This window comes from Saccoglossus kowalevskii, chromosome 4, assembly GCF_978046115.1.
Source record: "Saccoglossus kowalevskii chromosome 4, keSacKowa6.1, whole genome shotgun sequence".
NCBI lineage: Eukaryota > Metazoa > Hemichordata > Enteropneusta > Harrimaniidae > Saccoglossus > Saccoglossus kowalevskii.
In genome coordinates, this window is record NC_140644.1 from 29,010,064 (window position 1) to 29,024,161 (window position 14,098).

Consider the following 14,098-nt stretch of genomic DNA (forward strand, 5'->3'; position numbering starts at 1 on the left):
TTTAAGAATGGTTTGAATCAACAAGGTAGACCATAAGTCACCTTGAAATCTGCATATTATTCAAAATAACCCAATCAGAGAGCAGGAAAACAAATGCCATTAACCCCTAATTAAAATACGGCACTTAATGGCGATAATCGAACAAATTCACCTATTGTGTTATCCGTAATATCATGTGCTTCGCACTTTCATAAATATCTCACCTGTTACATAATCTATATAAAGTGTATTGGGTTATTGTTTTATAGAATGGATAAATGAAATGTAATGTACGTGAAAATTATTGAATATCATTCTTGAAATGAACATAGATCATCCGTATTTTCAATTTGCCAATCAGTAAACGATCACAAGATAGCGCCCAAACAGTCTGCTAAACAGCGCCCTCAAAATCGTAAAACTATATAACCGTCTTGAGCAAGTCAATGACATTTATTCTTCTGCCTAAATAGTGCATTACCACTTGACGATTTTAGCAGGCTTGGTAAACACTGGGTAAATAAAGTAAAAAAAAAACAGCACTTCATAGGATTGCATGCAATTATAGTTAGATATATACGTCAGCTGTGATGCAATTTATCCATTTTAATTGAGTCGGGTTAAGCAGGTCTTTTAACTCAAATTCGACGTATTTTGCGACCATATAAATGGCGATCGATGTCATTTAAATTAGATGAAACTAAATGCTGGAGATTGGATCGCGAATGGAATTTGCGATTTGGAAATGTTTCGATTCAATTATTCTCCAATTCATGGATTCAAAACATACTCATTCCCCAGATGAGGCTCGAACTCACAACCTCCGCATTACTCAGTAACAGAGCAGTACTGCCATATAAGTACGGCGCGCTAACCGATTGTGCCACTGGGGAAGGTGAAACAACTAATTGAGTGCACTTTCAATAGGATAACCGCATTTTGTTCAATACAACTTGCGTCAGAAATCTCGTGGAATTTTAATATTAGTTCTCTTTATTTAAATTTTACGGTTTATATATAATTGTACGAATATAAGTTAAAAGTAAAACATATACAGAACAAATGCACTCATACGTAGCTGATATTTAGCAGCACGGTGTATTATTAAAACTTTCTTGAAACTGGTGGATAATACAAAATGACTCGAATTGAAGATATCTGACTACTTGCATTGAAAGATTGGCCAGGAATGTCACGCGCAGTGTCTTTTTTGACATTACTAACAATACGTCCAACACGTTTAATCCTTTATTGTCCGATACATCACAGTGGCCGGCTTTTCGTTTCGACTGACAACGTAGTATTTTGGCAATACTAAAGTCACTAAACTGTTTTCCGTTTACATGTCCTTCTTGTGTTCTCTCGCTATGTGTAATCGAGGAAACGTAATTTGGCGTCTGTTTCTTGCATGGCTCCACCGACGACGGCGTGCTTTCAGGTTTATATCGGGTAATATAATCCTCGTTCGCTTGGCTGTTAGTTGTTATAAACTCGTGGTTATTGGATTTCTTATATCCTCGACGACGGCGGCGGAAGTCGCTTTCAGCAAACATTTCTTTCCAACCCTCTGCTAGTCTCCAGAAATGACCGTGAGTCAGGTCATGTATACTACGAGGACTCTTGATGAAGCAATTGTTCAAAGAGAGGTTATGACGGATTGAATTCTTCCAGCCAGGGCTCGTCACACGATAATACGTAAAAGTTGTCTCTATATAGCGGTAGATATCTTTCAATGTAGCCCTCTGTTTCGCGTATGACCTTATAGCCAAGACGATAAGTGCTACGAAGCTATACGGCGGTCGGTCTATGCATGACAATGTACTGTGAGAGTTGAAAATACTGGTATACGGTGGATTGGCATACATATGCTGCGTGCGTGAGTATACATCTGCAGCATACATTAAGTTACCTCTTGGAGTGTGCATCGTCATCTCGAATGATGTATTTTTTGTGAATTTAAGAATGGTTTGAATCAACAAGGTAGACCATAAGTCACCTTGAAATCTGCATATTATTCAAAATAACCCAATCAGAGAGCAGGAAAACAAATGCCATTAACCCCTAATTAAAATACAGCACTTAATGGCGATAATCGAACAAATTCACCTATTGTGTTATCCGTAATATCATGTGCTTAGCACTTTCATAAATATCTCACCTGTTACATAATCTATATAAAGTGTATTGGGTTATTGTTTTATAGAATGGATAAATGAAATGTAATGTACGTAAAAATTATTGAATATCATTCTTGAAATGAACATAGATCATCCGTATTTTCAATTTGCCAATCAGTAAACGATCACAAGATAGCGCCCAAATAAACCGTCTGCTAAACAGCGCCCTCAAAATCGTAAAACTATATAACCGTCTTGAGCAAGTCAATGACATTTATTCTTCTGCCTAAATAGTGCATTACCACTTGACGATTTTAGCAGACTTGGTAAACACTGGGTAATTAAAGTAAAAAAAAAACAGCACTTCATAGGATTGCATGCAATTATAGTTAGATATATACGTCAGCTGTGATGCCATTTATCCATTTTAATTGAGTCGGGTTAAGCAGGTCTTTTAACTCAAATTCGACGTATTTTGCGACCATATAAATGGCGATCGATGTCATTTAAATTAGATGAAACTAAATGCTGGAGATTGGATCGCGAATGGAATTTGCGATCATAAGTGTTTAAATTCAATTATTCTCCAATTCGTGGATTCAAAACATACTCATTCCCCAGGTGAGGCTCGAACTCACAACCTCCGCATTACTCAGTAACAGAGCAGTACTGCCATATAAGTACGGCGCGCTAACCGATTGTGCCACTGGGGAAGATGAAACAAACAATTGAGTGCACTTTCAATAGTATAACCGCATTTTGTTCAATACAACTTGCGTCAGAAATCTCGTGGAATTTTAATATTAGTTCTCTTTATTCAAATTTGACGCTTCATATATAATTGTACGAATATAAGTTAAAAGTAATACATATACAGAACAAATCCACTCACACGTAGCTGATATTTAGCAGCACGGTTTATTATTAAAACTTTCTTGAAACTGTGAATAATACAAAATGACTCGAATTGAAGATATCTGACTACTTGCATTGAAAGATTGGCCAGGAATGTCACGCGCAGTGTCTTTTGTGACATTACTAACAATACGTCCAACACGTTTAATCCTTTATTGTCCGATACATCACAGTGGCCGGCTTTTCGTTTCGACTGACAACGTAGTATTTTGGCAATACTAAAGTCACTAAACTGTTTTCCGTTTACATGTCCTTCTTGTGTTCTCTCGCTATGTGTAATCGAGGAAACGTAATTTGGCGTCTGTTTCTTGCATGACTCCACCGACGACGGCGTGCTTTCAGGTTTATATCGCGCAATATAATCCTCGTTCGCGTGGCTGTTAGTTGTTATAAACTCGTGGTTATTGGATTTCTTATATCCTCGACGACGGTGGCGGAAGTCGCTTTCAGCAAACATTTCTTTCCAACCCTTTGCTAGTCTCCAGAAATGACCGTGAGTCAGGTCCTGTATACTACGAGGACTCTTGATGAAGCAATTGTTCAAAGAGAGGTTATGACGGATTGAATTCTTCCAGCCAGGGCTCGTCACACGATAATACGGAAAAGTTGTCTCTATATAGCGGTAGATATCTTTCAATGTAGCCCTCTGTTTCGCGTATGACCTTAGAGCCAAGACGATAAGTGCTACGAAGCTATACGGCGGTCGGTCTATGCATGACAATGTACTGTGAGAGTTGAAAATACTGGTATACGGTGGATTGGCATACATATGCTGCGTGCGTGAGTAAATATCTGCAGCATACATTAAGTTACCTCTTGGAGTGTGCATCGTCATCTCGAATGATGTATTTCTTGTGAATTTAAGAATGGTTTGAATCAACAAGGTAGACCATAAGTCACCTTGAAATCTGCATATTATTCAAAATAACCCAATCAGAGAGCAGGAATACAAATACCATTAACCCCTAATTAAAATACGGCACTTAATGGCGATAATCGAACAAATTCACCTATTGTGTTATCCGTAATATCATGTGCTTCGCACTTTCATAAATATCTCACCTGTTACATAATCTATATAAAGTGTATTGGGTTATTGTTTTATAGAATGGATAAATGAAATGTAATGTACGTGAAAATTATTGAATATCATTCTTGAAATGAACATAGATCATCCGTATTTTCAATTTGCCAATCAGTAAACGATCACAAGATAGCGCCCAAACAGTCTGCTAAACAGCGCCCTCAAAATCGTAAAACTATATAACCGTCTTGAGCAAGTCAATGACATTTATTCTTCTGCCTAAATAGTGCATTACCACTTGACGATTTTAGCAGGCTTGGTAAACACTGGGTAAATAAAGTAAACAAAAACAGCACTTCATAGGATTGCATGCAATTATTGTTAGATATATACGTCAGCTGTGATGCAATTTATCCATTTTAATTGAGTCGGGTTAAGCAGGTCTTTTAACTCAAATTCGACGTATTTTGCGACCATATAAATGGCGATCGATGTCATTTAAATTAGATGAAACTAAATGCTGGAGATTGGATCGCGAATGGAATTTGCGATTTGGAAATGTTTCGATTCAATTATTCTCCAATTCATGGATTCAAAACATACTCATTCCCCAGATGAGGCTCGAACTCACAACCTCCGCATTACTCAGTAACAGAGCAGTACTGCCATATAAGTACGGCGCGCTAACCGATTGTGCCACTGGGGAAGATGAAACAACTAATTGAGTGCACTTTCAATAGGATAACCGCATTTTGTTCAATACAACTTGCGTCAGAAATATCGTGGAATTTTAATATTAGTTCTCTTTATTTAAATTTGACGGTTCATATATAATTGTACGAATATAAGTTAAAAGTAATACATATACAGAACAAATCCACTCACACGTAGCTGATATTTAGCAGCACGGTGTATTATTAAAACTTTCTTGAAACTGGTGGATAATACAAAATGACTCGAATTGAAGATATCTGACTACTTGCATTGAAAGATTGGCCAGGAATGTCACGCGCAGTGTCTTTTTTGACATTACTAACAATACGTCCAACACGTTTAATCCTTTATTGTCCGATACATCACAGTGGCCGGCTTTTCGTTTCGACTGACAACGTAGTATTTTGGCAATACTAAAGTCACTAAACTGTTTTCCGTTTACATGTCTTTCTTGTGTTCTCTCGCTATGTGTAATCGAGGAAACGTAATTTGGCGTCTTTTTCTTGCATGACTCCACCGACGACGGCGTGCTTTCAGGTTTATATCGCGCAATATAATCCTCGTTCGCGTGGCTGTTAGTTGTTATAAACTCGTGGTTATTGGATTTCTTATATCCTCGACGACGGCGGCGGAAGTCGCTTTCAGCAAACATTTCTTTCCAACCCTCTGCTAGTCTCCAGAAATGACCGTGAGTCAGGTCATGTATACTACGAGGACTCTTGATGAAACAATTGTTCAAAGAGAGGTTATGACGGATTGAATTCTTCCAGCCAGGGCTCGTCACACGATAATACGGAAAAGTTGTCTCTATATAGCGGTAGATATCTTTCAATGTAGCCCTCTGTTTCGCGTATGACCTTATAGCCAAGACGATAAGTGCTACGAAGCTATACGGCGGTCGGTCTATGCATGACAATGTACTGTGAGAGTTGAAAATACTGGTATACGGTGGATTGGCATACATATGCTGCGTGCGTGAGTATACATCTGCAGCATACATTAAGTTACCTCTTGGAGTGTGCATCGTCAACTCGAATGATGTATTTTTTGTGAATTTAAGAATGGTTTGAATCAACAAGGTAGACCATAAGTCACCTTGAAATCTGCATATTATTCAAAATAACCCAATCAGAGAGCAGGAAAACAAATGGCATTAACCCCTAATTAAAATACAGCACTTAATGGTGATAATGGAACAAATTTACCTATTGTGTTATCCGTAATATCATGTGCTTCGCACTTTCATAAATATCTCACCTGTTACATAATCTATATAAAGTGTATTGCGTTATTGTTTTAGAGCATGGATGAATGAAATGTAATGTACGTGAAAATTATTGAATATCATTCTTGAAATGAACATAGATCATCCGTAATTTCAATTTGCCAATCAGTAAACGATCACAAGATAGCGCCCAAATAAACCGTCTGCTAAACAGCGCCCTCAAAATCGTAAAACTATATAACCGTCTTGAGCAAGTCAATGACATTTATTCTTCTGCCTAAATAGTGCATTACCACTTGACGATTTTAGCAGACTTGGTAAACACTGGGTAATTAAAGTAAAAAAAAACAGCACTTCATAGGATTGCATGCAATTATAGTTAGATATATACGTCAGCTGTGATGCCATTTATCCATTTTAATTGAGTCGGGTTAAGCAGGTCTTTTAACTCAAATTCGACGTATTTTGCGACCATATAAATGGCGATCGATGTCATTTAAATTAGATGAAACTAAATGCTCGAGATTGGATCGCGAATGGAATTTGCGATCATAAGTGTTTAAATTCAATTATTCTCCAATTCGTGGATTCAAAACATACTCATTCCCCAGGTGAGGCTCGAACTCACAACCTCCGCATTACTCAGTAACAGAGCAGTACTGCCATATAAGTACGGCGCGCTAACCGATTGTGCCACTGGGAAAGATGAAACAAACAATTGAGTGCACTTTCAATAGTATAACCGCATTTTGTTCAATACAACTTGCGTCAGAAATCTCGTGGAATTTTAATATTAGTTCTCTTTATTCAAATTTGACGCTTCATATATAATTGTACGAATATAAGTTAAAAGTAATACATATACAGAACAAATCCACTCACACGTAGCTGATATTTAGCAGCACGGTTTATTATTAAAACTTTCTTGAAACTGTGGATAATACAAAATGACTCGAATTGAAGATATCTGACTACTTGCATTGAAAGATTGGCCAGGAATGTCACGCGCAGTGTCTTTTGTGACATTACTAACAATACGTCCAACACGTTTAATCCTTTATTGTCCGATACATCACAGTGGCCGGCTTTTCGTTTCGACTGACAACGTAGTATTTTGGCAATACTAAAGTCACTAAACTGTTTTCCGTTTACATGTCCTTCTTGTGTTCTCTCGCTATGTGTAATCGAGGAAACGTAATTTGGCGTCTGTTTCTTGCATGACTCCACCGACGACGGCGTGCTTTCAGGTTTATATCGCGCAATATAATCCTCGTTCGCGTGGCTGTTAGTTGTTATAAACTCGTGGTTATTGGATTTCTTATATCCTCGACGACGGTGGCGGAAGTCGCTTTCAGCAAACATTTCTTTCCAACCCTTTGCTAGTCTCCAGAAATGACCGTGAGTCAGGTCCTGTATACTACGAGGACTCTTGATGAAGCAATTGTTCAAAGAGAGGTTATGACGGATTGAATTCTTCCAGCCAGGGCTCGTCACACGATAATACGGAAAAGTTGTCTCTATATAGCGGTAGATATCTTTCAATGTAGCCCTCTGTTTCGCGTATGACCTTATAGCCAAGACGATAAGTGCTACGAAGCTATACGGCGGTCGGTCTATGCATGACAATGTACTGTGAGAGTTGAAAATACTGGTATACGGTGGATTGGCATACATATGCTGCGTGCGTGAGTAAATATCTGCAGCATACATTAAGTTACCTCTTGGAGTGTGCATCGTCATCTCGAATGATGTATTTCTTGTGAATTTAAGAATGGTTTGAATCAACAAGGTAGACCATAAGTCACCTTGAAATCTGCATATTATTCAAAATAACCCAATCAGAGAGCAGGAAAACAAATGCCATTAACCCCTAATTAAAATACGGCACTTAATGGCGATAATCGAACAAATTCACCTATTGTGTTATCCGTAATATCATGTGCTTCGCACTTTCATAAATATCTCACCTGTTACATAATCTATATAAAGTGTATTGGGTTATTGTTTTATAGAATGGATAAATGAAATGTAATGTACGTGAAAATTATTGAATATCATTCTTGAAATGAACATAGATCATCCGTATTTTCAATTTGCCAATCAGTAAACGATCACAAGATAGCGCCCAAACAGTCTGCTAAACAGCGCCCTCAAAATCGTAAAACTATATAACCGTCTTGAGCAAGTCAATGACATTTATTCTTCTGCCTAAATAGTGCATTACCACTTGACGATTTTAGCAGGCTTGGTAAACACTGGGTAAATAAAGTAAAAAAAAAACAGCACTTCATAGGATTGCATGCAATTATAGTTAGATATATACGTCAGCTGTGATGCAATTTATCCATTTTAATTGAGTCGGGTTAAGCAGGTCTTTTAACTCAAATTCGACGTATTTTGCGACCATATAAATGGCGATCGATGTCATTTAAATTAGATGAAACTAAATGCTGGAGATTGGATCGCGAATGGAATTTGCGATCATAAGTGTTTAAATTCAATTATTCTCCAATTCGTGGATTCAAAACATACTCATTCCCCAGGTGAGGCTCGAACTCACAACCTCCGCATTACTCAGTAACAGAGCAGTACTGCCATATAAGTACGGCGCGCTAACCGATTGTGCCACTGGGGAAGATGAAACAAACAATTGAGTGCACTTTCAATAGTATAACCGCATTTTGTTCAATACAACTTGCGTCAGAAATCTCGTGGAATTTTAATATTAGTTCTCTTTATTCAAATTTGACGCTTCATATATAATTGTACGAATATAAGTTAAAAGTAATACATATACAGAACAAATCCACTCACACGTAGCTGATATTTAGCAGCACGGTTTATTATTAAAACTTTCTTGAAACTGTGGATAATACAAAATGACTCGAATTGAAGATATCTGACTACTTGCATTGAAAGATTGGCCAGGAATGTCACGCGCAGTGTCTTTTGTGACATTACTAACAATACGTCCAACACGTTTAATCCTTTATTGTCCGATACATCACAGTGGCCGGCTTTTCGTTTCGACTGACAACGTAGTATTTTGGCAATACTAAAGTCACTAAACTGTTTTCCGTTTACATGTCCTTCTTGTGTTCTCTCGCTATGTGTAATCGAGGAAACGTAATTTGGCGTCTGTTTCTTGCATGACTCCACCGACGACGGCGTGCTTTCAGGTTTATATCGCGCAATATAATCCTCGTTCGCGTGGCTGTTAGTTGTTATAAACTCGTGGTTATTGGATTTCTTATATCCTCGACGACGGTGGCGGAAGTCGCTTTCAGCAAACATTTCTTTCCAACCCTTTGCTAGTCTCCAGAAATGACCGTGAGTCAGGTCCTGTATACTACGAGGACTCTTGATGAAGCAATTGTTCAAAGAGAGGTTATGACGGATTGAATTCTTCCAGCCAGGGCTCGTCACACGATAATACGGAAAAGTTGTCTCTATATAGCGGTAGATATCTTTCAATGTAGCCCTCTGTTTCGCGTATGACCTTATAGCCAAGACGATAAGTGCTACGAAGCTATACGGCGGTCGGTCTATGCATGACAATGTACTGTGAGAGTTGAAAATACTGGTATACGGTGGATTGGCATACATATGCTGCGTGCGTGAGTAAATATCTGCAGCATACATTAAGTTACCTCTTGGAGTGTGCATCGTCATCTCGAATGATGTATTTCTTGTGAATTTAAGAATGGTTTGAATCAACAAGGTAGACCATAAGTCACCTTGAAATCTGCATATTATTCAAAATAACCCAATCAGAGAGCAGGAAAACAAATGCCATTAACCCCTAATTAAAATACGGCACTTAATGGCGATAATCGAACAAATTCACCTATTGTGTTATCCGTAATATCATGTGCTTCGCACTTTCATAAATATCTCACCTGTTACATAATCTATATAAAGTGTATTGGGTTATTGTTTTATAGAATGGATAAATGAAATGTAATGTACGTGAAAATTATTGAATATCATTCTTGAAATGAACATAGATCATCCGTATTTTCAATTTGCCAATCAGTAAACGATCACAAGATAGCGCCCAAACAGTCTGCTAAACAGCGCCCTCAAAATCGTAAAACTATATAACCGTCTTGAGCAAGTCAATGACATTTATTCTTCTGCCTAAATAGTGCATTACCACTTGACGATTTTAGCAGGCTTGGTAAACACTGGGTAAATAAAGTAAAAAAAAAACAGCACTTCATAGGATTGCATGCAATTATAGTTAGATATATACGTCAGCTGTGATGCAATTTATCCATTTTAATTGAGTCGGGTTAAGCAGGTCTTTTAACTCAAATTCGACGTATTTTGCGACCATATAAATGGCGATCGATGTCATTTAAATTAGATGAAACTAAATGCTGGAGATTGGATCGCGAATGGAATTTGCGATCATAAGTGTTTAAATTCAATTATTCTCCAATTCGTGGATTCAAAACATACTCATTCCCCAGGTGAGGCTCGAACTCACAACCTCCGCATTACTCAGTAACAGAGCAGTACTGCCATATAAGTACGGCGCGCTAACCGATTGTGCCACTGGGGAAGATGAAACAAACAATTGAGTGCACTTTCAATAGTATAACCGCATTTTGTTCAATACAACTTGCGTCAGAAATCTCGTGGAATTTTAATATTAGTTCTCTTTATTCAAATTTGACGCTTCATATATAATTGTACGAATATAAGTTAAAAGTAATACATATACAGAACAAATCCACTCACACGTAGCTGATATTTAGCAGCACGGTTTATTATTAAAACTTTCTTGAAACTGTGGATAATACAAAATGACTCGAATTGAAGATATCTGACTACTTGCATTGAAAGATTGGCCAGGAATGTCACGCGCAGTGTCTTTTGTGACATTACTAACAATACGTCCAACACGTTTAATCCTTTATTGTCCGATACATCACAGTGGCCGGCTTTTCGTTTCGACTGACAACGTAGTATTTTGGCAATACTAAAGTCACTAAACTGTTTTCCGTTTACATGTCCTTCTTGTGTTCTCTCGCTATGTGTAATCGAGGAAACGTAATTTGGCGTCTGTTTCTTGCATGACTCCACCGACGACGGCGTGCTTTCAGGTTTATATCGCGCAATATAATCCTCGTTCGCGTGGCTGTTAGTTGTTATAAACTCGTGGTTATTGGATTTCTTATATCCTCGACGACGGTGGCGGAAGTCGCTTTCAGCAAACATTTCTTTCCAACCCTTTGCTAGTCTCCAGAAATGACCGTGAGTCAGGTCCTGTATACTACGAGGACTCTTGATGAAGCAATTGTTCAAAGAGAGGTTATGACGGATTGAATTCTTCCAGCCAGGGCTCGTCACACGATAATACGGAAAAGTTGTCTCTATATAGCGGTAGATATCTTTCAATGTAGCCCTCTGTTTCGCGTATGACCTTATAGCCAAGACGATAAGTGCTACGAAGCTATACGGCGGTCGGTCTATGCATGACAATGTACTGTGAGAGTTGAAAATACTGGTATATGGTGGATTGGCATACATATGCTGCGTGCGTGAGTAAATATCTGCAGCATACATTAAGTTACCTCTTGGAGTGTGCATCGTCATCTCGAATGATGTATTTCTTGTGAATTTAAGAATGGTTTGAATCAACAAGGTAGACCATAAGTCACCTTGAAATCTGCATATTATTCAAAATAACCCAATCAGAGAGCAGGAAAACAAATGCCATTAACCCCTAATTAAAATACGGCACTTAATGGCGATAATCGAACAAATTCACCTATTGTGTTATCCGTAATATCATGTGCTTCGCACTTTCATAAATATCTCACCTGTTACATAATCTATATAAAGTGTATTGGGTTATTGTTTTATAGAATGGATAAATGAAATGTAATGTACGTGAAAATTATTGAATATCATTCTTGAAATGAACATAGATCATCCGTATTTTCAATTTGCCAATCAGTAAACGATCACAAGATAGCGCCCAAACAGTCTGCTAAACAGCGCCCTCAAAATCGTAAAACTATATAACCGTCTTGAGCAAGTCAATGACATTTATTCTTCTGCCTAAATAGTGCATTACCACTTGACGATTTTAGCAGGCTTGGTAAACACTGGGTAAATAAAGTAAAAAAAAACAGCACTTCATAGGATTGCATGCAATTATAGTTAGATATATACGTCAGCTGTGATGCAATTTATCCATTTTAATTGAGTCGGGTTAAGCAGGTCTTTTAACTCAAATTCGACGTATTTTGCGACCATATAAATGGCGATCGATGTCATTTAAATTAGATGAAACTAAATGCTGGAGATTGGATCGCGAATGGAATTTGCGATTTGGAAATGTTTCGATTCAATTATTCTCCAATTCATGGATTCAAAACATACTCATTCCCCAGATGAGGCTCGAACTCACAACCTCCGCATTACTCAGTAACAGAGCAGTACTGCCATATAAGTACTGCCATATAAGTACGGCGCGCTAACCGATTGTGCCACTGGGGAAGATGAAACAACTAATTGAGTGCACTTTCAATAGGATAACCGCATTTTGTTCAATACAACTTGCGTCAGAAATATCGTGGAATTTTAATATTAGTTCTCTTTATTTAAATTTGACGGTTCATATATAATTGTACGAATATAAGTTAAAAGTAATACATATACAGAACAAATCCACTCACACGTAGCTGATATTTAGCAGCACGGTGTATTATTAAAACTTTCTTGAAACTGGTGGATAATACAAAATGACTCGAATTGAAGATATCTGACTACTTGCATTGAAAGATTGGCCAGGAATGTCACGCGCAGTGTCTTTTTTGACATTACTAACAATACGTCCAACACGTTTAATCCTTTATTGTCCGATACATCACAGTGGCCGGCTTTTCGTTTCGACTGACAACGTAGTATTTTGGCAATACTAAAGTCACTAAACTGTTTTCCGTTTACATGTCTTTCTTGTGTTCTCTCGCTATGTGTAATCGAGGAAACGTAATTTGGCGTCTTTTTCTTGCATGACTCCACCGACGACGGCGTGCTTTCAGGTTTATATCGCGCAATATAATCCTCGTTCGCGTGGCTGTTAGTTGTTATAAACTCGTGGTTATTGGATTTCTTATATCCTCGACGACGGCGGCGGAAGTCGCTTTCAGCAAACATTTCTTTCCAACCCTCTGCTAGTCTCCAGAAATGACCGTGAGTCAGGTCATGTATACTACGAGGACTCTTGATGAAACAATTGTTCAAAGAGAGGTTATGACGGATTGAATTCTTCCAGCCAGGGCTCGTCACACGATAATACGGAAAAGTTGTCTCTATATAGCGGTAGATATCTTTCAATGTAGCCCTCTGTTTCGCGTATGACCTTATAGCCAAGACGATAAGTGCTACGAAGCTATACGGCGGTCGGTCTATGCATGACAATGTACTGTGAGAGTTGAAAATACTGGTATACGGTGGATTGGCATACATATGCTGCGTGCGTGAGTATACATCTGCAGCATACATTAAGTTACCTCTTGGAGTGTGCATCGTCATCTCGAATGATGTATTTTTTGTGAATTTAAGAATGGTTTGAATCAACAAGGTAGACCATAAGTCACCTTGAAATCTGCATATTATTCAAAATAACCCAATCAGAGAGCAGGAAAACAAATGGCATTAACCCCTAATTAAAATACAGCACTTAATGGTGATAATGGAACAAATTTACCTATTGTGTTATCCGTAATATCATGTGCTTCGCACTTTCATAAATATCTCACCTGTTACATAATCTATATAAAGTGTATTGCGTTATTGTTTTATAGCATGGATGAATGAAATGTAATGTACGTGAAAATTATTGAATATCATTCTTGAAATGAACATAGATCATCCGTAATTTCAATTTGCCAATCAGTAAACGATCACAAGATGGCGCTCCAACAAACAGTCTGCTTAACAGCGCCCTCAAAATAGTAGAATTATGTAACCGTCTTAAGCAAGTCAATGACATCTATTCTTCTACCTGAATAATGCATCACCTCTGGACGTTTTTAGCAGGCTTTGTAAACACTGGGTAAATAAATAAGTAAAAAACAGCACTTCACAGGATTGCAAGCAATTATC

The 14,098-nt window shown here is 37.9% G+C and overlaps 7 non-coding genes across 7 annotated transcripts; all 7 read right to left on the bottom strand.

The window, feature by feature from the left end:
- Positions 1-772: 772 nt before the first annotated feature.
- On the bottom strand, positions 773-872 carry TRNAI-UAU (transfer RNA isoleucine (anticodon UAU)). The gene is made up of 2 exons: positions 835-872; positions 773-808 (listed from the first exon to the last, which is right to left on the bottom strand). It is a non-coding gene; the product is annotated as a tRNA-Ile (tRNA).
- A 1,837-nt stretch (positions 873-2,709) lies between these two features.
- TRNAI-UAU (transfer RNA isoleucine (anticodon UAU)) lies at positions 2,710-2,809 on the bottom strand. The gene is made up of 2 exons: positions 2,772-2,809; positions 2,710-2,745 (listed from the first exon to the last, which is right to left on the bottom strand). It is a non-coding gene; the product is annotated as a tRNA-Ile (tRNA).
- A 1,832-nt stretch (positions 2,810-4,641) lies between these two features.
- TRNAI-UAU (transfer RNA isoleucine (anticodon UAU)) lies at positions 4,642-4,741 on the bottom strand. The gene is made up of 2 exons: positions 4,704-4,741; positions 4,642-4,677 (listed from the first exon to the last, which is right to left on the bottom strand). It is a non-coding gene; the product is annotated as a tRNA-Ile (tRNA).
- A 1,836-nt stretch (positions 4,742-6,577) lies between these two features.
- TRNAI-UAU (transfer RNA isoleucine (anticodon UAU)) lies at positions 6,578-6,677 on the bottom strand. Its single transcript has 2 exons — positions 6,640-6,677; positions 6,578-6,613 (listed from the first exon to the last, which is right to left on the bottom strand). It is a non-coding gene; the product is annotated as a tRNA-Ile (tRNA).
- Positions 6,678-8,509: 1,832 nt separating this feature from the next.
- On the bottom strand, positions 8,510-8,609 carry TRNAI-UAU (transfer RNA isoleucine (anticodon UAU)). Its single transcript has 2 exons — positions 8,572-8,609; positions 8,510-8,545 (listed from the first exon to the last, which is right to left on the bottom strand). It is a non-coding gene; the product is annotated as a tRNA-Ile (tRNA).
- Positions 8,610-10,441: 1,832 nt separating this feature from the next.
- Positions 10,442-10,541, bottom strand: TRNAI-UAU (transfer RNA isoleucine (anticodon UAU)). Its single transcript has 2 exons — positions 10,504-10,541; positions 10,442-10,477 (listed from the first exon to the last, which is right to left on the bottom strand). It is a non-coding gene; the product is annotated as a tRNA-Ile (tRNA).
- Positions 10,542-12,373: 1,832 nt separating this feature from the next.
- Positions 12,374-12,487, bottom strand: TRNAI-UAU (transfer RNA isoleucine (anticodon UAU)). Its single transcript has 2 exons — positions 12,450-12,487; positions 12,374-12,409 (listed from the first exon to the last, which is right to left on the bottom strand). It is a non-coding gene; the product is annotated as a tRNA-Ile (tRNA).
- Between the last annotated feature and the right edge of the window lie 1,611 nt (positions 12,488-14,098).